At 50.1% G+C, this 24,311-nt stretch overlaps 1 protein-coding gene across 2 annotated transcripts in view; it reads left to right on the top strand.

The window, feature by feature from the left end:
* The window catches only part of RTKN (rhotekin), a 606,092-nt gene that overhangs the window by 63,687 nt on the left and 518,094 nt on the right, over positions 1–24,311 (top strand). The gene's annotated exons all lie outside the window — the stretch shown is intronic.

The raw sequence follows: 24,311 nt of genomic DNA on the forward strand, positions 1-24,311 counted from the left end.
CGTCAAGGAATTTTCCAATCCCTCGACCAACTCCAACGACATCACCCCCTCTCAAACCCTCTGCGACTCCCTAGCCTCTTTTTTCCACAACAAGATTGCAGACATCCACAACAGCTTTGACAACCAACCCGGAAACCAACCCACCCTACCATCTGCTGACCACCTTCCCCCCGTGAACACCCTTAACGCCTGGAACCCAATCTCCACTGAGGACACCATCCGCCTGATGAATTCCATCCACTCAGGATCCCCCACAGACCCATGCCCTCACCACTTCTTCAACAAAGCAGACTCCGTCATAGCACCGCACCTCCGAGACGTCATCAACTGCTCCTTCAACTCCGCTACCTTCCCAGAAGACTGGAAACACGCCGAACTCACTGCCCTTCTGAAAAAACCAACAGCGGACCCCACCGAACTCAAAAATTACCGCCCCATCTCGCTTCTTCCATTCCCGGCCAAAGTCATCGAGAAAGCCGTCAACAACCAGCTCGCCGCTTTCCTCGAAGCCAACAAATCCCTCGACTCCTCACAGTCCGGCTTCCGAGCCAAACACAGCACTGAGACCGCCCTCATCGCAGCAACAGATGACATTCGAACTCTACTGGACAACGGAGACACAGTCGCCCTCATCCTCCTCGACCTCTCTGCAGCATTCGATACAGTCTGCCACAGCACCCTTCTACAACGCCTCAATAACATCGGAATCCAAGGAAAAGCACTTGAATGGATCACCTCGTTCCTCACCGGAAGAACCCAGAGAGTCCGCCTTCCTCCATTCAAGTCCGAGGCCTCTGAAGTCATCTGCGGCGTCCCTCAAGGATCCTCACTCAGTCCCACCCTCTTCAACGTATACATGAGCCCCCTCGCGGCCATCGCACGCCGACACAACCTCAACATCATCTCCTACGCGGACGACACTCAACTAATCCTTTCTCTCACCAATGACCCTAGCACCGCCAAAACTAACCTACACGAAGGAATGAAAGAAGTTGCCGAATGGATGAAACAAAGCCGTCTGAAACTGAACTCAGACAAAACTGAAGTCCTCATCCTAGGTACATCCCCCTCTGCATGGGACGATTCCTGGTGGCCTGAAGCCCTCGGAAAAGCACCCATCCCGACAGACCACGCACGGAACCTAGGCGTCATCCTGGATTCTTCACTCTCAATGAACAGACAAGTCAGCGCCGTATCCTCTTCCTGCTTCAACATTCTTCGCATGCTCAGAAAAACATTTCGCTGGATCCCCCTCGAAACAAGGAAAACAGTTACCCACGCTCTTGTCACGAGCCGACTGGACTACGGAAACACCCTCTACGCGGGTACTACCGCAAAGCTCCAGAAGAAACTCCAACGAATCCAAAACGCATCAGCCAGGCTCATATTAGACATCCCTCGCAACGAACACATCTCTGATCACCTTAAAGACCTCCACTGGCTACCCGTCAATAAGAGGATCACCTTCCTACTGCTTACCCACGCACACAAATCACTCTACGACATCGGACCAGATTGCCTCAACTCTCGACTGTCCTTCTACACCCCCTCCCGCCAACTACGATCTTCCAGCCAAGCCCTCGCCACTATACCTCGCATCAACAAGACCACCATGGGAGGCAGATCCTTTGCATACCTGGCTGCTAAAACATGGAACTCACTCCCCGCCTACCTTCGCCTCACCCAGAACCACCTAGCGTTCAGAAAGCAGCTTAAAACGTGGATATTTGACAAATAACCCTCCTCCCCTTCCTAAGCGCCTTGAAACCCTCTGGGTACGTAGTGCGCTATACAAATTCTATGACTTGACTTGACTTGACTAGCTCAAAATCCACACTAAATGTGCACTTATATAAAAGCAACGGCATCAAACAAGAACAGAATTGGCCAAAAACACTACTGCACATAATTGGGGTGCTGTGGGCCCCAGTGCACTCCACCTGCTGATCTAGTAATGGCTGTAGCCCTGATAAGCAGGCTATCGCCTCTTCTTTCACTCCTTCCCCAAAAGTGTCACTGCACCAGTTTCACTATTGATAGGTACTGCCTTGCTGTCACCTCAGACGTTTGATAACAACATGGGCTCCCATCGCCACCATCCTTCTCCGTCCCATCCCCACCATCCCTCTCTCTCCCATCTCTCATCATCCCTCTCCGTCCCATCTCTCACCATCCCTTTCCGTCCCATCTCCATCCTCCCTCTCCGTCCCATCTCTCATCATCCCTGTCCCTCCCATCTCTCATCATCCCTGTCCCTCCCATCTCTCATCACCCCTCTCCCTCCCATCTCTCATCATCCCTCTCCGTCCCATCTCTCATCATCCCTGTCCCTCCCATCTCTCATCATCCCTGTCCCTCCCATCTCTCATCACCCCTCTCCCTCCCATCTCTCATCATCCCTCTCCGTCCCATCTCTCATCATCCCTCTCCGTCCCATCTCTCATCATCCCTCTCCGTCCCATCTCTCATCATCCCTCTCCGTCCCATCTCTCATCATCCCTCTCCGTCCCATCTCTCATCGTCCCTCTCCGTCCCATCTCTCATCATCCCTCTCTGTCCCATCTCTCATCATCCCTCTCCCTCCCATCTCTCACCATCCCTCTCCCTCCCATCTCTCATCATCCCTCTCCCTCCCATCTCTCATCATCCCTGTCCCTCCCATCTCTCATCATCCCTCTCGTCCCATCTCTCATCATCCCTCTCCGTCCCATCTCTCATCACCCCTCTCCCTCCCATCTCTCACCCTCCCTCTCCGTCCCATCTCTCATCATCCCTCTCCGTCCCATCTCTCATCATCCCTCTCCGTCCCATCTCTCATCATCCCTCTCGTCCCATCCCCACCATCCCTCTCCGTCCCATCCCCACCATCCCTCTCCGTCCCATCTCTCATCATCCCTGTCCCTCCCATCTCTCATCATCCCTCTGCGTCCCATCTCTCATCATCGCTGTCCCTCCCATCTCTCATCATCCCTCTCCGTCCCATCTCTCATCATCCCTGTCCCTCCCATCTCTCATCATTCCTCTCCCTCCCCATCATCCCTCTCCCTCCCATCTCTCATCATCCCTCTCTCCGTCCCATCCATCATCATCCCTCTCCCTCCCATCTCTCACCATCCCTCTCCGTCCCATCTCTCATCATCCCTCTCCGTCCCATCTCTCATCATCCCTCTCCGTCCCATCTCTCATCATCCCTCTCCGTCCCATCTCTCATCATCCCTCTCCCTCACATCCCCATCATCCCTCTCCCTCCCATCTCTCATCGTCCCTGTCCCTCTCCGTCCCTCATCATCCCTCTCCCTCCCATCTCTCATCATCCCTCTCCGTCCCTCATCATCCCTCTCCGTCCCATCTCTGTATATAGTTGGACATTATCCGACTTCAATAAAGTGCTGTGTATTTACAAAAACTCACATTTCTGACTGACATTCCCATCGTTATTGCAACTATGATAATGTTGTTGTATTGTAGCTAGCGTCAGCCCTAAGCCCCTTCCTTCCAGCCCGACCTTGGAGGCTGGCATCCGCCCCGAGAGCCAACACCAGGACTCACAGCTTCGATAGTTCCTGACTGTCCTGCCAGTGATAGGATTAAGGAAAAGGTCTGACAGGTAGACACACGTTTGTAATAATCCTTCTACACATGTAGCACACACACTCTTACTCTCGTACATGTGCACAGGAAATAACACAAATATGTATCTTTCTCTGAGACTCGCAGAAGCACACACACACACACCTACACACAAAGAATCAGAACCGGAATATATCAACTTTACGATTAATTAAAATTATGACAACAGCACATCTTTCAACAGTGAAATGCAAAGAAAAAAAATCACACCCTTCCCCCACTGGAACACACCTTAAGCTGTGTAAAGGCTGCATCTATGGGCAGGCACCAAGAAGGATGCAATCAAATTTTTAAATTGTGGTCCTAGAGCCTGTGAGGTAAGCAATCTTCTGTAGATGTAGTTGAAGCGCTTCTCAATGTTGCGCTTACAAGGCCTCACGCAGTAAATTCTAAACCAACTCACGCTTTCCAGGCGTTCACTAAACATGTCTCAACTAAGATGAAGACACCGCAAAGCCGCCACCTTCCCTCTGTTTGTCAGGAAACAGCCCCTTCTTAAAATAGAAAACAGCAATAACTCGTCATCATTTAAAACGATATCTATAAGTGACCATATCAAAAGCATCCCGTCTTTACAGTTTTTAATGTTCTTTAACGGCTGCATGTAAGTTTAGACGGCCTGGAAACGCGACTTTCGCGCCTTTAGACTGTCTTCATTGTAGTGTCGCGGTCTAGTTGACGCGCACTACGTCAGGACGGCAAAGCGCGTAGCGGCCATATTGGTCGCTACTGCGCATGCGCGAGGATTAGCGCGTTGCGAGAGACGGCGATCGGAGCGTGTTGCCCGGCGCTCTCTCGGAGTAGCAAAATAACTGTGAATAAAGGCATCTACCTACCTTACAAGGCTTCCTGCAAGTTATTGGGGAACAGTAGCAAGCAGACACTGCACCTAGCATCTTTACAGTGGCGACGAGGGTGGGATGGTGAGAACCCTGCGTGGAACAGGAGGAAGGTGCCCCCAACTTGCTTCAGGGAGGAGTACCCACAAGGAGGGACGTCACCCCACGCGGTAAGAGGACCGAGGGGGTCGAGGACAGACGCCTACGCACCGGGAGAGCGCGGCAGTGGCAGACTGACGCCAGAGAGTGGCACGTGGGCAGTAAAGGAGCCGGCCACGAAGCGGAGGAACAGCGCAGGCGGACCGCAGAACGGCAGAGGAGACCCTGGCGGAATCGGGCGACGACGGCGCAGGCAGCTCGAACGCAGTCCCAGGTACCCGAAGAAGGGGAGCGGGGACAGACGCACCAGGTAGCCCAAGGAAACAGGCGAAAGCCAAAATGAGTGCACAGCCATCAGCTTTAACGACGCCGATCCCGTTCCTTCCACGTCCGGGAGAACCCCAAATGAAATGGGAAGACTGGAGGGAGTACTTCAAAAAGTACCTAGAAGCGCTGGAAGATGAGAACGAGGAGGCGTTCTCCAGTGCCAGGAGGAAGAGGATACTCTTACACAATCTGGGACCAGAAGGAATACGGGTGTTTCAAAACCTCACACCGGTCGCCAGACAGGTAGGGGACACAGATGTGTTCTCACACGCCATAGAAGACTTGGACAACCACTATCGGCCTGCAGTGTGCACCTCTATCGACCGCTACATTTTTCAGCAGAGGAAGCAAGAAGCGGGGAAAACTATAGACGACTACGTGGCGGCGCTGCGTAAACTTGCGATAACGTGCAAGTATGGAGGTTACAGGAAGAATTCATCAAGGACCAAATCGTAATGCATACGACAAGCAAGACGGTGCAAGATAAACTGTGGGCGAGTGGGGATGCGATGCTGAAAGACGTGATCGCCATAGTAAAAAGGGCGGAACTGACCAAGCGCTGCGCGGAGGCGGCAAAGAGAGATCCGGCCCCCAGACTCACGGTCAATAAGGTGGATGATGCGGACCAGCACGGACGAGGTAAAACAGCGCCGGGGGAGTACAGAGGAACGCCCAAAGGGAAGGCCAAACCAGGACAGACATGGAAGCAAGAAAAGGGAGAAGCGATGAGGTGCTACAGATGCGGAAGCTCGAGCCACGCAGTGCACGACAAACGGTGCCCCGCCTTCAGAGCCAAGTGTGCGTTCTGCGGCCTGGTAGGTCATTACGAGAAAGTATGCCGAAGGAAAGGAAGACAGCAAGCGGTGAAATTTGTGGCGCAAGACGCAGGGGAAGAAGCAGAAGGTCTGGAGGAAGACGATGAAGTCCTGTGTGTGGAGGACCAGGTGCTGGGCATCGATGGGAGGAGAACGCGCAAGCCCCAGTGTGACATGATCATTGGAGGAGTAGGCATCACCATCGTGGCGGATTCAGGGTCTCCCTACACGATCGTCCAAAGATCGGTGTGGAATGAGAGATTCAGACCCACATGGGGCGCACAGCTAGAACCCCCCCGACATTTGACCGGTCACCTACACAGGGGAACCCATCCCGATGGTTGGGTTCAAGAAGCTGTTATTCCAGTTCAAAGAGCGGAGTGCCCACTGCAAACTGTACGTCGCGGAGAAGGGGCCGTCAGTCCTGGGCTGGATGGACCAAGGAGAGTTGGGCGTACAGCTGAATCCAGGAGGGGACACCCAGGTGATGGTGACCCTGGACGGAGAGGAGTCGACGGCGGAGAAATGGCGGAGTGGACACCCAAAGGTTTTTGGCGGGAAAATCGGGAAACTAGAGAAGTTCTCCCACAAGATCGTCCTTAAAGAAAACGCCCGTCCAGTAGCGCACAAAGTAAGGAACATACCGATTGCGGTGAGAGAGGCGGTACAACAGGAGCTCCACCGACTGGAAGACGGGGGAATCATCGAACCCATCGACAGCGCGGAGTGGTTGGCGCCTCTGGTAGTGGCCATGAAACCGTCAGGCAAGGTGCGTCTATGTGTGGACCTCAGAGAGTTAAACAAGTGCATTGGGGTAGAAAAATTCCCCTTACCACGCATAGAGGAAATGTTGGCCCGCACGAAAGGCATGAAATGGTTCTCTACCATCGACCTGCATTCGGCATACCACCAGGTAGTGCTGCATCCGACAAGCAAAAAACTGACATCGTTCATCACGCCGTTTGGCTGCTACCAATTCTGCCGCATGCCCTTCGGTCTAGCCTCGGCAGCTGCGGTGTTCCAGAAGCTGATGGCCCGCCTATTCAAGGACATCGAGGGAGTGCAGTACTTCCAGGATGACATCCTCGTGATGGGGACCGAGCTGGAAGACCATGACAAGAAACTGGCGGCGGTATTGAAGATCCTGGAGGAGAACGGCCTGACGGCAGAGTGGGAGAAATGTCACTTCGGGATGACATCAGTCACATACCTGGGGCATGAGATAGGAGCGCAGGGGATAACACCGAAGAAAGGGAACGTGAAGGCCATCTGCGACGCACCTCCGCCCACCTCCAAGGAAGAAGTACGGTCATTTTTAGGAATGGCGGAGTACTATAGCAAGTTCGTCCACCACTTCGCCATGAAAACTCACCACATGAGGCAACTCACGAGGGACAAGACGGCGTTTGTATGGACTGAAGAGACGCAGGATGAGTTTGACACGGTGAAACAGGAAATTAGCCAAGCGATCCCGCTGCAGGGGTACGATCCTCAGGGGCGGTCCATATTGATGACGGACGCGAGTGACAAAGGGCTAGGAGCGGTGCTCATGCAAGAACGACCAGAAGGAGGGACAGAGACGATCAGCTTCGCATCCAGGACGTTGACGTCGTCGGAACAAAAGTTCAGTGTGATTGAGAAAGAGATGCTGGCGGTGGTATGGGCCATGGCGAAGTACCGTCAGTTCCTGTGGGGCACCAGATTTCAAGTGAAGACGGATCACAAGCCCCTAGTGAAGGTTTTGACATCTGATGGTCATGCCAGCGCCACACCCCGGATTGCGAAAATGACGCTGAAACTCCTGGAGTATCGGTACGACGTGGAGTACATCCTGGGCTCAAGAACCAAGATAGCGGACTACCTCAGCAGGGCGTCAGCGATGGACAGTGCCTCCAATGGCATGGAAGACGAAGACGAGATGCAGGCAGGAGTGGAAAAACGCGTATGCGGCGGATGAAGATATGGACGACATCAAGTTGTACATTGTACGAGGGTGGCCAGAACGGAGACGACAAAGACCCAAAGTCCGGCAGTTCTACGAGGTCAGAGAAGAGCTGTCGGTGGGGAACGACGGGGTGTTCGTTTACAGAGGCAACAGAGTGGTACCACCGGAGAACATAGTACCGGCCCTGCTATCCATACTACATGAAGGTCACCTGGGAATCGTGAAGACAAAGGCCAGGACTAAACAAACGTACTGGTGGCCGGGAATGGACATGCAAGTAGAGAGGCACGTGAGAGACTGCGAGCAGTGCCAAGGTGCGGACAAGATACTGAAGCCAATGAGACCACCCTTAGGGAAGTTCACGAACCCCAGTAACCCATGGGAAGAGGTCGCAGTGGACATATTAGGGCCTATACTAGACGATCAGGGGATCCCCAAATACCTCTGTGCGTTAGTAGACAAGTACTCGAAATGGCCAGAAGTGCACATCAACGAGATCATGGACACGGACGAAATACTGCGCTTCCTCAAGGCAGTGTTCCTCAGGGAAGGCATACCCAGGACCATAATCAGTGACAATGGCCCCCAATTCACCTCGGACAAGTGGGTCACGTTTGCAAACAGGAATGGCATTCTACTTCGGCACACCTCGATATATCATCCGGCCAGCAACGGACAAGTAGAAAGGTTCAACAGGGTGCTTATGGGCTCCATACAAGCGGCCATCACGAGGGGCAAAGACTGGGAGAAAGAAGTGCAAAGCACGATATGGGCGTACCGTATCACCCCCACCGGTACGGGGTACAGTCCCTTCCAGATCTTACGAGGAAGGCAACCCTTCACCAGAGACAATGTTGCGTGGCAGGAGAAGACCATCACCAGCAAATGGTCTCCGGCGGTGGTGCAACACAACCTGGAGAAGGCACAACGCATTTATACGGAACACTACAACCGCAACAAGAGGGTGAAGGAGACGGCGTTGGAAAAAGGGGAGTGGGTCAGAGTGAAGCTGGCAGTCCTGAAGCGGAAGGGAGAAAGCAAGTACTCCCCACCCCTAAGAGTAGAAGAGGTGTACGACCGGGCAGCGTTGCTCAGCGACGGAAACGTGTGGTCTCACGATCGCATGGCCAAGTGCAACAAAATCATACAATGGCCCCGAGAGGACACGGAAGGGGAAACCCCGACGGAAGGGCCGACAAGGGACGCAGGTACATCCAAAAGAGAGCGCGGAGAGAACATGAGCGAAGAGCGAGAGTGAGAGAGAGACACACCAGGTGGATGGTCCCCGGGGGAAATGACCCGGGAAGATGGTGAGAAAGAAGAGAGAGAGGGCCAGGGCATTCCGGAAGGAACCGACGGAGGCCTGGTCGCAGAAGGAGGCCGAGAAGGACATTCCACACCGGTAAGACACACCCGGGTGGGGAGAGCTGTGGTGAGACCATCCAAGTTTAGAGACTACGAAATGGACTGACCACATGGTCGGGGTAATTGTGTTGGGTGGTATAAAAAGGGGGAGATATGTAGTGTCGCGGTCTAGTTGACGCGCACTACGTCAGGACGGCAAAGCGCGTAGCGGCCATATTAGACGCTACTGCGCATGCGCGAGGATTAGCACGTTGCGAGAGACGGCGATCGGAGCGTGTTGCCCGGCGCTCTCTCGGAGTAGCAAAATAACTGTGAATAAAGGCATCTACCTACCTTACAAGGCTTCCTGCAAGTTATTGGGGAACAGTAGCAAGCAGACACTGCACCTAGCATCTTTACATTCATTTACATGTAATTGCTGACCCATTTGTGCCCCCCCTGGGAACACATTCACGCCCCCCAGGGGGGCGCGCCCCACAGTTTGAAGACCTCTGAACACCACTGGATTGGGTCATTTTGAGAAGTGCTATTAACAGATCAATGAAAATGTAAAACAAGGGTAGTAAGAAACATGTCCAAGACGCTTTCCCCACTGTATTCGCGCCGTTAGACCCACACCGAGCTGATCTGAATAGAGAGCTCCTTGGACACAAGTTTTCAAATTGTTCATCTTGAACTATTTTAAATATTCAGATCAGTACATGCTTATGTGTCTTTGTCGCTATTTAATGTAAATCGTCTTGGACTTGCCCCCCTGCTGACAATACACTGATAGAACTGCAGTTTCACTCTATAGGGGCTTCGTACCCCCTTTGAATGTCATACATGTGAGAAGAGTCCTGGCTTGCATGGCCCTTGGCGCACACAGCCTCGGCTGCAGTGCACAGAGACCCTTCATTGCTGCGGGCAGAGGAAATACGTGAGATTGGACTTTGACAGGTGTGACTGTTACACTCCTAATGTGAACTCTCTCTGTCTAAGTGGGGTAAAGACTTGTGGGGTACCACCTGTCAGCTTAACCCACTTGAAATAAATATCAGCGGCTTGGTGAATAAACATTTTTAACAGGTTAATGTGTCCTAGTAACGGTAACGGTACATTTTGCCCTTTCCTTAAAAGATGCTTGGTTTTAGCTAAATGTGTCTCATGGTTGATGGCCCAAAGTGGATCTTATCTGCAGGAATCTTCACCCTTAGATCTTCAATATTTGATTTAGCAGGGATGCCAGCCAGAGAGATACTAGAGAGTAAAAACTGAGTTTGAATGCAGTTGTGTTTGTCGTAAGCCCGGGCGGAGTTGGCGGAGTGCCACTACGCAGAGTTCCACAGAGTTGGAAAAAAACTCTGCTCAGCTTCCCAAATTTAATTATACTAAAAAAAGGCACTTACCTGCTATGGCGTATCTAGGCTGTCTTCCTCCTTGTACAATGTAGGGGTTTGCGTGGACGAGAATGGCGAGGATGAGGTGGAGAGAGAAACCACAGGAAGGAGGAGGGCAGCCCAGAGACCCCACAGCAGGTAAGTGCCTTTTTTTGTATAATTAAATTAGGGAGGGTGTGGAGTCGGAGTTTTGCCTGAACTCCGCGTTCTGAAAGGAGCGCGGAGTAGGCAAAAGTCCGTAAACTCCGCTGGCGGAGCGTAGTTTTCTGCCCGGGGTTATTTTGTAGCCTGAAGAAGCCTCATGGCCATCTGCCAAAGCTTTAAGCGCAGAGAGAGCTAATGGGGCTCTGATGTCACCACAGCCCTATCTTCTGTATAAGCAAGCATGCTAATTGAATGGGAACAAAGATTTAGATTTTTCTGTTGCTATGATAAATAGCTCATCGCACAACTCAAAAGAGGCTGAGAATAGTATACAACCCTGCTGTGTCTTGTTTGATGTTAAAAGTCTTGGAATGTGACTGATTGAGAGATCTGCGAAAAGTCTAGAAGGAAGCAGCTTATTGGCAGATATAACATTAGAATGAAATTTATACCTTTCCAGTATGTACCACACAACGTTGCAAGAGACTCTTTTCAGGGTCAAGACAGAAAGCATCTACCGGTGATTTAAAAGAGCAACAATATTGTGTTAAGTTGGTAATGGTGGTATACAAGCTGGCGTAATCCACCCTAGATCTTTCTGCATGAAGCTGCCGTGCTCAGGAGATATGACACATGGGATTAATTTATTAATACAATTACCCAATAGTTTTGCAAATATTGTACCATCTACATTTAAAAGCGAAATCAGTCTATGAGAAGAACAAAGCTTTGGGGTCTTTATTTCTTTGGAAATGTCTATGATGCCTGATGAAAAGCATTCTGAGTAACCAGCAGCGGCACTGGTGTTAAAGACTCTACAAATTCTAGATAAAATTCAACCAAGGCCCAACGCCCCCTGCAGCTTTATCGGAGGTACTGATGGTATCAATTCTGTGAATTCTACAAATGTAACTAGGTTACAAGGTTCCGCTCTTGCCACTTATTCCATCCAAGGGCGGTTCAAATTACTTAACTGATTCATAATTTCATCCCAGCCTGTGCAGTAGAATATTCTTCTGTATAGGGTAAAATGTATTCAAATACCTGTAATTTTGCTGGGATCAGTGTGAATGGCCCTGTAGGAAAGTACATCTTTTTGCATGGTTAGCCCCCACTTTTTTACCTGATGTGATTTCAAACTGTACATGCACTGGCTCCCGGCTAACCAGTGCCAGATCGCTTTCTCCAAAGCTGTACCATGATTGGCACAACTTCAGTCATCCTTAAAACCCCATAGTAAATGGTACCCCTGGCACTGAAGAGGGTCCAATAAGGCTGCAGCACTGGTTTTGCCACCCCATGACCCCCATCTCCAAGGCTATGCATGTCTTGGTGCAGAGAAATCCGAAAAGTAGACATGGCACACAGCCCTGTGTGCCATGCCCCCCTACACTGCATGAGATACAGGTAAGTCACCCCTACTGCAGGCCTTTAGCCCTAAGGCAGGGTGCACTATATCCTATGTGTGGGCATATCAGCATGAGCAGATGTGACCCTGTAATTCCCCGTCTATTCTGAGATGTTGTAAGTGAACAGGGAAGCCATGAAGAGTACATGGGCTGCATACTGGTCAACACGTGTTTCCTAGCTCCATATTGGCTTTACTGATTTCTAAGGTGCTTGGTACCAAACATCTTGTCTTAATAAATCCTTGCTTATGCCAGTGTTGGATTTATTAATAAATTCACACAGGAGACCCTTTTAGAGGGTCCTTTAAAACCTAACCAAAGACTAGTGGGATCCCTGGCCAGTTTTCACCAGCCTGCCACCACCAGACATGTTTCTGACCTCATGGGGTGAGAGCCAACACTCTTAGAGGACAGAGACAAAGCCTTCTCTGGACGGAGGTGTCACACCTCCTCCAGGACAGGATGGCCATCCTGAGCAAGAAGTTTCAAAGGCAATGCCGCCTTTGAAATCTAACCCAGGAACCCCTAAATAGCCGAGGAGACCAAGCCCACTTTTCTGCTCAGCTTTTGGCAGAGGAAAGGCGTGAAAATTAGTTAGATGAGGAAGAGGGTTCCCCCTCAGCCTGCACCAATCCTAGGGCGAAGCAGACAAGGTGAAACGCTCACCTAAAATTCCACCATCTTGAGATGGTAACAAAGCCTCCAATCAGAGCTAGGGTCGTGCCTCTTGCCACAGGAAGTGGTCACTAGAGGGTGTAGGCACACTAAAGGTAAGTAGCTCATTGGCTACTACCTGTGCCCCCTTCTAATGCCCCTAAATTCAGTATTTATGTGGTCCCCGAGACCTTGACTTCAGATTCCATGAACCAGAAGAAAACATGCTGCTGATCCATGAACTGAGCTCTGCTGCAGAAGAAACCAGTGCCAAACCCTGTAAACTGCGAAAGAACTCACCAACTGTGGTCTGCCATCCCTACCTGAGACCTGTGCAGCCTCCAAGAAACCCGGAGCCCTGCCAGCCTTCACCAATTACCAGAGAACTTCCTTTGAACTAGTGGTGCTAGTCCCCTGAACACCGCTGGTAAAAGACCGCCACTAGGTGAAGACCGGCACAGACTGTGTCGACACGATTCACCTTATCATCCAAAAGTTGCAGCAGCCAAGGTCTGTTGGTCACCAGTCCGGTAACCAACCCATTCAAGGCATTCATCAGTCTGAGGGATCCACCCACGCTGGAAAGAGCAACGCTCCCGTGAGCCTGTGCTCGCTTTCTGGTGGCTTTGACTGTGTGAAACCAGCATCTTGGGCATGACTGCCCCAACCACGATGGACTGCCCTCACCACACCTGTAGCAGAACACCACCGGCGAAGAACAAATTCTGCATCCCAAGACCACCGGAACCTCTGATCTAGGTAACCCAGAACTGCTTGCTGTGCCCAAGCCCTGGGACTTCCAAAACTCTGAATCTCCTGGAGTGGACCTTCCCCTGAACTCTGGGCAACCGTTGTCCCCCTATAACTCTGTGGCGGAGTGTTGCTTGCATCAACGCGATGGTAAATGTGCTGGTGGCACTCTGATATCCAACCCTATGCTTTTCTTCCCCTTGAGCCCCACGCTCTCTGCCTGATGGTATTGACCGCTGTTGCTTAAATCGAAATACAAAGTATTTATTAACTGTTGGACGAAGTTCTTGGTTTTTAAAACTTTTATATAAAGATACGACTTTATTTTTCCTAATTGGTCTCGGGTTTATTCTCGAGTGTGTGTCTCATTTATTGCCACTATGTGTACAACAAATGCTTAGCACTACCGTCTGATAAGCCTAACCCCTCGCCTACCCTACCACAGAAAGAGCATTAGAATTATCTGCTTTTACCTCTGCGCACCAACTGGGGATCCGCTGGACTCTCTGCACAGTGTGCTTTGTTTTAATGCACTATACAGAGAACCAGCTTGCTACAGGCCCATTTTCAATGTGTATGTAATCAATCCAGGTCTGTCTTTTTCACCGTGAGCGCCATATTACAGCCTAAATTTTGAGTATTTTTATAAAGACTGTTGATGGAGGCTTGCGGCACACTTTTCTATAGATGTCACTGTGTATGCAGGTCCTTAGAACGCTCGATGAGATGATATCGACTTCCGGTCACATTCTTAAACCATCTGGCCAACGTTGTAGGTGAACTTGTCTCAGAGTCCTATGGTGAGTACAGCCCTGCGGTCACCACTGGAAACCTTCAACCATCTCTTCTCACAGAGCGAAGGCCCATCCTGGAAAAATGGACCTCAGCGAGACCCTTGCACCTCTGTCGGTAAGCAAGTCACCACATCCGGAGTGATGCAACAAGAACTGGCGGCCACTGTCCTTAATCTGGAACTGCCCAAAAAGAAAGAGTTTCTTTCTTCATGGAAAGCTGATTCCAATTAATGAATCTGTCTGTGGTTCTATTCCCCTCTCACTTGGAGTGATAACGAGGCGTTGGCGGTCTCCGGAGGTGACCGCGCTCCCTGAGTCTGCAGATTACCGGATCTGCTGGACGACTCCCCGGTTTGTTGGCCGTGCTTTGCGAACGCTGCTGACCTGTAGCAATTAACTGTCCTGTGGCTGAAGGGTTTTATAGAAGTGTGGTTATAGATCAGAGACATTTACAAGGTGCACCCTGGGGTCCAAGTCTCACTGTGCACCCACACCCCAGGCATGCTAGGCTGAAGCATGGACTTCATGCATGGGGTCGCATCTGTGACCCCTGGCGTGCCTCCTGCGACCCCTGGCACTGTGCTTGTGACCCCTGGCCTCAGAGGAAAGTAACAAACTTGCAATAGAATGATTTGTTGATGCAAGTGGACAGAAGTCTTTTAAAAGGGTAGACAGCTGAGAGGGCTACACATTGAGAGAGTGTTGATAGAGTGACAGAGCTTAAATGGAGACAGAGTGGTCATACCGTTCAGAGAGAGACACAGAGGCAGAGAGGAGGATAGGTGAGCGATACTGGGCTGATATTGACACAGAGACAGCGAGAAAGAGACCGATGAGGTAGAAAGAGAAGTGGGAGACAGGTGAAAGAGACAAAGAGACTGCACTGTGAGAAGTCAGTCATAGGAGATGATATTAGGGGAGTAGTGAGGAGGACTCTGGACACAGAGGAGGAGACAGGAGAGGTTAGAAAGAGTCAACAGGTGAGAAAGACAGGTGAGCGAGAGGTAATAAAGACAGAGGAGTTGAGAAACAGACATATGATGGTGACAGCATGCCAAAGGTCAGATGACATCACTTGCTGTGATGTCATTGGGGTCAAAGGACATGTGATTTCACTTCCGCTACACATGGCATCTTGGTGGTTCGACGGCCATGGGTTGGAGAATCCTGTTTCTATGATCCTGGATCCCATGTCAGAGGAGTCGCTCGAGTTCTATCAGATCCCACGAGATCCTCCCAACAGGGTGGCTTGGGGATCCCCGATCACCGTTTGATGAGAATCACCTTCCAGGCGGAGAAGTAGTCGTGAAACAGATGGAGAAACAAAGGTTGTTCTGCCAACGTCGCCAAACATCTGGGTTACCAAGATGGTGCACCCCCATCTCCAGAATATATATCTCTTCTAGGCACACCCTAAAAGACACCCGCGTCCAGAGTGCTATAATCTCAACAGGCCTAGATGTAAACTATCCCCCCCCATCTCCAGATACGATCTACACCCCTGCATCCCAGGCACCACTCATTGCAAAGCCAGATATTGTGAGTAGCACTGCAGAGTAGGGTCTCACGCATAGCCAAGATCTCGATAAGAGGTGCACAAATCCGACAGAAGAGCTGCTCGAACAATAGTGTCAAGCGATGCATGACGCCCCGTAAACACCACCAATTTCATCTGGAAATAGGAAACCTTCCCAGAACTTTCTGGACTCGCCAAAAACACCCAGCTGGGGGGTAGCCCCCAGGAAAAGTATCATTATAATTAGTGCTTAATTTGAGCCGGTGGTTTCCGGTGCTCGGCACCAGCACTTTATTGTCAACACCGGCTCTTATGACACTCTGCCACATGGTGGCGCTGTTTGTCTTATTTTTTGAGGAGCACAACAGCTGGTGTTTAATAATTAAATATATATCAAAATCACTAATACCTCCTACCAAATCTATAACAATAGCTTGGACGGCATGCATTAGTCATTTTAATGTATAGTTAAAATCTGAATTGTCACAATTGCATGAGCGTGCTGGCTAGTAGTGATAATACTGTCATTGGCAGCGCTAGGGAGGGCGATGGGCGGTGCAAGCTGCAGTGGCCTCCTGACGAGGGCCCTGGCACTTCTTGTTTTACAAATTAAGCACAGCATTTTATGTCAGGCATAAATTAATCAATAGGGCCTATCGCCGACCTGGACCCGCCTCCCAGTCATACAAGCACCGCCTGAGATACTAGCGGAAGCAGGCTCATAGAAGGCAAATTTCATACTCCTAGGAGATCTTAATCTACACTTTGAAGACACTAGTAGTACAAAGGCACAAATCCTTATACCTGACTTAGAGGCTCTACAGTTAACCCAGAGAGTGAGGCTGTCCACTCAATCCTATATTTTCAAATACCCGTAATCTAATAGTATCCTCTCCCCTCGCACTTTGTTGGTCAGACCACTATAAGATTCCCTTCCATCTTGAGCAGCCCAGTTTGAGCCGAAGTTGGTTGAAATTCAATAAGGATAACTGGGAAATCTATCTTCTCACTCCTGTCCCCAAGCTGCATGGAGACATTACGGAATGTTCTCCACATTTGTAGAGTGGATAGAAAAATAACTTGATCAACAAATTCTTAAGAGGTTACAGAAAACTAGTCACACACAGGCGCGTGATCCTTGGTTCACAAATAACTTAAAATCTTAAAAAGGAATGTAAAAGAAATAAAAGAAAGTGGAGAAAACTCTACGACGCAGTCAGTAAACAAAAGTACAGGGACAACGTAAAGAACTATCACAACGCTATAAGGAAGGCCAGAGCCTCCGTCTAAGATTGATAATGCTGCCAGTGACATAAAAGAGGGGTCAAAATTGTGAATTCATTTTTGATGCCATCCACGACACAAGCTGGCCCAGCAGCCGCTAAGGCCAGATGTGACATGCTGGCAAGGTACTTTGTGGAAAAGGTTAATAAAGTGTGTGCCACCTTGCTGAAGGACCTGGACTTCAATATCAATGGCAACAGAATGCCCCAGCTAAGGGGGGGCTAAGGAGAATTATTTTACCTTCCCAAAGATCAGAGCAGAACACATCAAAAGTCTCCAGTTAGTCTCTGTTGGAGCAGGATCCCCGTTGGACCCAGCTCCACCCTATATGTCATTTGTTAAGCCCAAGCCACTCTGCTTAGCCACTCTCTTCAGAATGGCACCGTGCCCCTGGCATGGAAACTTGCCATGATGCAACCTCTCATATGGACGCCCTCACTGGAGCCTACCCGGAAAATTATAGACCTATTTCCCTGCTCCCAGGTATTAGCAAAATTGTAGAGAAATTTGTCAATAAAAATCTCTCCTTATACCTGAAGGAACAAGGTATTTTTCACCCTACTCGAACTGGTTTCAGAGCAGGAAACAGCACAGAAACCGCCCTGTTAGTTATGACTGGCAAACTTTAAAAAAATCTTAGATTCAAGCGGATCAGAGCCAGTCATAATTCTAGATTTGAGTGCCGCATTCGATGCGGATTCCCACCCAGTACTTATTAAAAGATTAGAAGGAGCAGGGATTAAGGATACCGCGCTCAGGTGTCTGGCCTCATTCTTAAGCAACAGAAGTTTCCAAGTGTGAGAGGAAACATTCAGTCCAGACCCCTGGACCTTGGAATATGGTGTGTCACAGGGCTCGTCTCTGAGCCCTGCGCTATTCAATGTTTATGTCCGACCACTGGCAGATATTACAGCAGGACATGGACTTCCAATGGTATCAAACTTGGATGATGCCCAAATAATGAATCCTCTCACCTCAGACACTGCAGTACTCTCCAATCAGCTGGACGCCTGCTTCAGAGACGTCACTGCCTGGATGTCAAACAGCAATCTAAAATTAAATGGGGACATAACCGCGGTACTGGGGGTCGGCAACAACCCTTCCCTCTGGACAGAGCGATGCCGGCCCGACTACCAGGGAGAACCCTCCCCCACCCTAAAAATGAAGTAAAAAGTCTAGGCTTGTGGATTGACAGCCCTCTGACAATGGAGACCCAAGTTGGAAAGTGGGCGGCCAGTTGCTTTGGGACACTCGGGCTGCTGAGGAAAGCGCTGCCCTTGCTCATCCCCGCCACCCGCAGAGCTGTAGTTCAAGGCCTTGTACTGTCCCGGCTTGATTACGGGAACTCCGCTCATTTGGATTACCCAGTATATGTAACGAAGCGACTGCAAGTGGTTCAAAATGCCGCAGTACGCATTCTGCAAAAAATTCCCATGCGTCATAGTGCCAATATCGGCAACAATCCCCATCCCTCCCACAGCAATATCCTGGAGAAATAATCAGACAAGACACATTATTTGTGGAGAAAATTGCTGCAGGTTTATTTGCATAACAAATATGCTAACATGGTGGGTTATCTTACGGGCGATCCCAGGGCAGACAGCCCCTCGCCGCCTGCCCGCCTGATGAGCCAAATAACACTGTGGCCCTAGCCAACCGGTGTTTGTCAGATTTGGGGGAGGTGATAGCTCCTCCCTCCGGTGGACTGCCAGTCCACCCCCTTACTCATGCCCCCCAGAAAGGGGGCGGAGCATTGCAGGCAACCCCCGGTTGCTCAGGTCCACAACCACCCGTAGGACTAACGGGGCGCCGTCGTTCCTCCAGGGTCCAACGCGAGGACCTCCCTGGGGATATTTGGCCTTTGGTCTCTTGTGGTGCTCGTGCAGAGGGTACCCCTCTGTACCTTACCGCCTCTGGATCGCCCTGTAACTCCGCCTGCAACACAAAATAATAAGTTAGATAAACACCCCACCCCCCTGCCTGTATGCCGGGTACGCGGTGGGGAGGGAAACGGCGTCAGGGCAGCAGGACAGAGAGGGCGACCAGTGGGCGGAAAAGGTATAAGTACCTCGCCCCCGCCCAAAACACTGGGTGGCTGACTCGTGTGCCATCCTGTGGCACTAAGGGAGGGCCGCCCTCTTAGGAGGGCCCCCTTTGTGGGCCTTGGGCAGCCCTGCATTCTGCCACCCATGCCCTTGTAGCCCTTCACTGGCTGCCAATATCTAAAAGAATTCAATTTAAATCTCTGCCTGGCCCATGGAGTAATGCACGGCAAGAGCCCTTCTTGACTGCCGCGGCTCTACGTCCCCAACAGACCTTTACGATCCATCGAACAGAAGCTGTTCATGTTACCTTGGATTAAGATGGCTAGAATGGGGGTGGCGCTCCTTTTCGTACCTAGCATCAAAACTTTGGAACCCTCTCCTTTCGCTGAGCATGATCATGGATTAACCCAACTTCATAAAAATACTCAAGACCCGCCTGTTTGACTAAACCTGCCGACTCCACAGATACTATGCAACGGCCATGAGATTCAGTGCCGGGAGCCCGATGGGTCGCCATGTGCTTTATAAATTCCTAGTCCATAGTCTAGGGCCGAACAAGAATCATCGCAGTGAAATTCTACTGCCAGCGCTTGTTTGTCAGAGTTGGTGACCAATACCAGAGCCCCTGCCTGCTGCGGTGATCTGTGAGATTCCTGCAACCAAATGCATATCCACGGACTGTGACAGAATATAAGAATCCACTCTTAGAGGCCTAGTGGCTTTACCATGTGCTCAGTTCCATTGCCCACCATCCCACCGGCACGCAGGGTATGCGGTTGGGAGGGTGACTGCGTGTCCAGCGGGGAACAAAGAGAATGGCCAGTGGGTGGGGGCAGGTAATAGTACCCGCCCCCAGCCAACAAGCATAGAAATGACGCTGCCGAGGCGCTGGACATTGGGGACTCCCGTGGGGTCCTATAAAATGGTGCGCGTGTGCCTGACTGCGGCACTAAGGTGGCCACCCTCTTAAGGGGCACAGCGCGTGCCCTCGGACAGCCGCATTGTCTTGCCACCATCACCAACGCAGGCCTACGGTACCGAGTGTCAGGTTCCACGGGCCAAACATCAGACATACAGTTATAAGAATGCAAATATATACAAAATAACAGTTGTCAAAGCAAGTATATATGTCTGAGGGCTTCACAGTGGAAGTCACAAGGCTTCCGGTAATGAACAATAAATAAAGATGTCCGCTTCCGGTCTGCTCACACCATGGTGAGTTCAGTTCTTCACGCGCCAAAGCTTCCCGTGATTCACTCCCCCCACACATCCCCCTCCAGCAGGAAGTGGAGCGAATCCAGAGTTAAACTCCCTCCGAGGGGAACCGGTTTGACGAGGGAGGTGGGGGGGCGTCTCTAAGCCCTCAGTGCCGGAGGTAAAAAGTTAATGCTTTAACAGAAAAGTGAACATTCCCAAGGGAGCGAATCTGATGCCGTCAGTGTAGTCTGATGAAGAGTGAGATGGGTCATGTATCACTTCCCCTGAGTGAGACTGTTCCACAAGGTGTCGGACTCACACCCATCCGAATCAGTGAGACTTTTCTCCAATCTCTGAGGCTCACAGTGACGGGAGTGAGGATCACACATGATGAGTGAGTCTGTGCTGCAAGGTCTAACACTCACATTCAATGAATGAGGTTGTGGTCCTACGTGTGAGACTCACACACGAGTGAGAAAGCCCTCCAATGAGCCGCTGCACATCCAATGAGTGAGACTTTTCTCTAATCTCTGAGGCTCATGAGTTTTTCCCAGAGACTAGGGAGAAGGCCCCCAGTGGAATTATTAAAAATCTATATAGCCAAGTGTCAGGCGATCGCACTCTATGGGGCGGGAGTCTGGGGACATGTAGATGTTAGTGCCCTACAGGTGGCCGAAAACACTTTCCTTAGATTCCTCTTAGCAACACCGCATAGTACTTCAATCTACGCCTCCCACTTGGAACTTGGAATTCCGTACTTAGAGGACCTACTAAGGATTCAACCACTATTGCTTTGGCGGCGCATCTGGTCTTCTGATAAAAACATTTTAACCCAGGAAATTGTGGCAGATTCAATGATCCTTGACCAATCTTTAAAAATCAAATGGCTTCGGTATATCAGAAATTTCCTCAATGATCTCGGATTGGAGAAATATTATCTTGAACCTAAAAACATTATCGAAGTATCTAAGCGATCATTGAAACAATTGGCTCTGACCCACTTAGAGTCATTGAGGTTGACATCCGAGTCGACAAAATCCTCGGTTCTCCATGCCAATATGATTCAGCTCACGTTTTTTATCTAGCCGTATCTAACATTACAGATCAGTACCTATGATAGAATGTTACTGACAAGATTCAGATTAGATCTTTTCCACAGATTAGTATCCTTCCCGGAGAGAAAAAATTGGGAACCAATTCTCCCTACCTGTCCTTGTGATGAGGAATCTATACAATCTAATTTACACACAATACTGTTTTGTAAATTCCATCATCTACATAGGAGGGTTTGGCTACTACCCTTGTTAAAGCAATGGGGACTTAGACAGTGTCGTCCTGCTATGCTACGTCTCCAATTGCTAGAATCCGAACTGGTTTGTTATCGCGTCCTTAACTTCTTAAAATGTATTATAAAGCATAGGAAAAATCTGTAAAATATATGTTAGACGTACTTCTAGATACGGTACCGAAATTATGAGAATCTTTTCTTGTAAAATATTTGACTTTGCACTTGTGTAAATTTTATTTCCTATCATGATTTTTTGTTTTATAGTGCATGTGTATTCGTTTTTTCCTGAAATGTATCTTTTATGGTTTTACAACTTGTAAAAAACCGAATAAAGAAGTTTATATATATAAAAAGTTAATGCTTTAACAGAAAAGTGAACATTCCCAAGGGAGCGAATCTGATGCCGTCAGTGTAGTCTGATGAAGAGTGAGATGGGTCATGTATCACTTCCCCTGAGTGAGACTGTTCCACAAGGTGTCGGACTCACGCCCATCCAATGAGTGAGACTTTTCTCCAATCTCTGAGGCTCACAGTGACGGGAGTGAGGCTCACACATGATGAGTGAGTCTGTGCTGCCAGGTCTAACACTCACATTCAATGAATGAGGTTGTGGTCCTACGTGTGAGACTCACACACGAGTGAGAAAGCCCTCCAATGAGCCGCTGCACATCCAATGAGTGAGACTTTTCTCTAATCTCTAAGGCTCACAGTGACGGGAGTGAAGATCACACATGATGAGTGAGTCTGTGCTACACGGTCTAACACTCACATTCAATGAATTAGGCTGTGATCCTACGTGTGAGACTCACACGAGTGAGAAAGCCCACCAAGGAACCAGCTGCACATCCAATGAGTGAGACTTTTCTGTGGTGTTGAAGGTGGGAGCTAATTGACAAGCTGTGCTCTCAGCCCTGAGTGAGACTTTAATGGATGTTTGAAGTAAGGTTCTGCTGCTAGGTGGGAGACACACTGAAAGAGTGAGACGGTGCTTCAGTGTGTGAGAATCACACCAAGGGAGTGAGACTGTGTTCCAAGGTGTGAGACAAAGCAGATAAGTCGGACTGTGCCTCACACTGAGCCGCACTCTTCTCTCAACGAGTGAGACTGATTTCAAGGTGTGAGACTTGTACCCGATAGGAGTGCGATCCCCGTGCAATAAGTGATACTGTGTCCCAGGTGTGCACCTCACACTAGTGAGTCTCTACACCAGGCATTGAACGCACATCCACTGACTGTCACTGTGCAGTAGGTGTGAAAGATGCCCACTGAGTGAGACTGGGCTTAAAGGTGTGAGACTCACACTTCTTACTGTAAAGGAGTGATATCTCTGTGCAATAAGTGATACTGTGTCCCAGGTGTGCACCTCACACTAGTGAGTCTCTACGCCTGGCATTGAACGCACATCCACTGACTGTCACTGTGCGATGGGTGTGAAAGATGCCCACTGAGTGAGACTGGGCTGACAGGTGTGAGACTCACGCTTCTTACAGTAAAGGAGTGATATCTCCGTGCAATAAGTGATACTGTGTCCCAGGTGTGCACCATACAGTAGTGCACACACATCCACTGACTGTCACTGTGCGGTGGGTGTGAAAGATGCCCACTGAGTGAGACTGGGCTGACAGGTGTGAGACTCACACTTCTTACTGTAAAGGAGTGATATCCCCGTGCAATAAGTGATACTGTGTCCCAGGTGTGCACCTCACACTAGTGAGTCTCTACGCCTGGCATTGAACGCACATCCACTGACTGTCACTGTGCGGTGGGTGTGAAAGATGCCCACTGAGTGAGACAGGGCTTAAAGGTGTGAGACTCACACTTCTTACTGTAAAGGAGTGATATCCTCGTGCAATAAGTGATGCTGTGTCCCAGGTGTGCACCTCACACTATTGAGTCTCTACGCCTGGCATTGAACGCACATCCACTGACTGTCACTGTGCGATGGGTGTGAAAGATGCCCACTGAGTGAGACTGGGCTGACAGGTGTGAGACTCACGCTTCTTACTGTAAAGGAGTGATATCCCCGTGCAATAAGTGATGCTGTGTCCCAGGTGTGCACCTCACACTAGTGAGTCTCTACGCCTGGCATTGAACGCACATCCACTGACTGTCACTGTGCGGTGAGTGTGAAAGATGCCCAGTGAGTGAGACAGGGCTTACAGGTGTGAGACTCACACTTCTTACTGTAAAGGAGTGATATCCCCGTGTAATAAGTGATACTGTGTCCCAGGTGTGCACCTCACACTAGTGAGTCTCTACGCCTGGCATTGAACGCACATCCACTGACTGTCACTGTGCGATGGGTGTGAAAGATGCCCACTGAGTGAGACTGGGCTGACAGGTGTGAGACTCACGCTTCTTACAGTAAAGGAGTGATATCTCCGTGCAATAAGTGATACTGTGTCCCAGGTGTGCACCATACACTAGTGCACACACATCCACTGACTGTCACTGTGCGGTGGGTGTGAAAGATGCCCACTGAGTGAGACTGGGCCGACAGGTGTGAGACTCACACTTCTTACTGTAAAGGAGTGATATCCCCGTGCAATAAGTGATACTTTGTCCCAGGTGTGCACCTCACCCTAGTGAGTCTCTACGCCTGGCATTGAACGCACATCCACTGACTGTCACTGTGCGGTGAGTGTGAAAGATGCCCACTGAGTGAGACTGGGCTTACAGGTGTGAGACTCACACTTCTTACTGTAAAGGAGTGATATCCCCGTGCAATAAGTGAAACTGTGTCCCAGGTGTGCACGTCACACTAGTGAGTCTCTACGCCTGGCATTGAACGCACATCCACTGACTGTCACTGTGCGGTGAGTGTGAAAGAT

Source organism: Triturus cristatus, chromosome 2_2, assembly GCF_964204655.1.
Source record: "Triturus cristatus chromosome 2_2, aTriCri1.1, whole genome shotgun sequence".
NCBI lineage: Eukaryota > Metazoa > Chordata > Amphibia > Caudata > Salamandridae > Triturus > Triturus cristatus.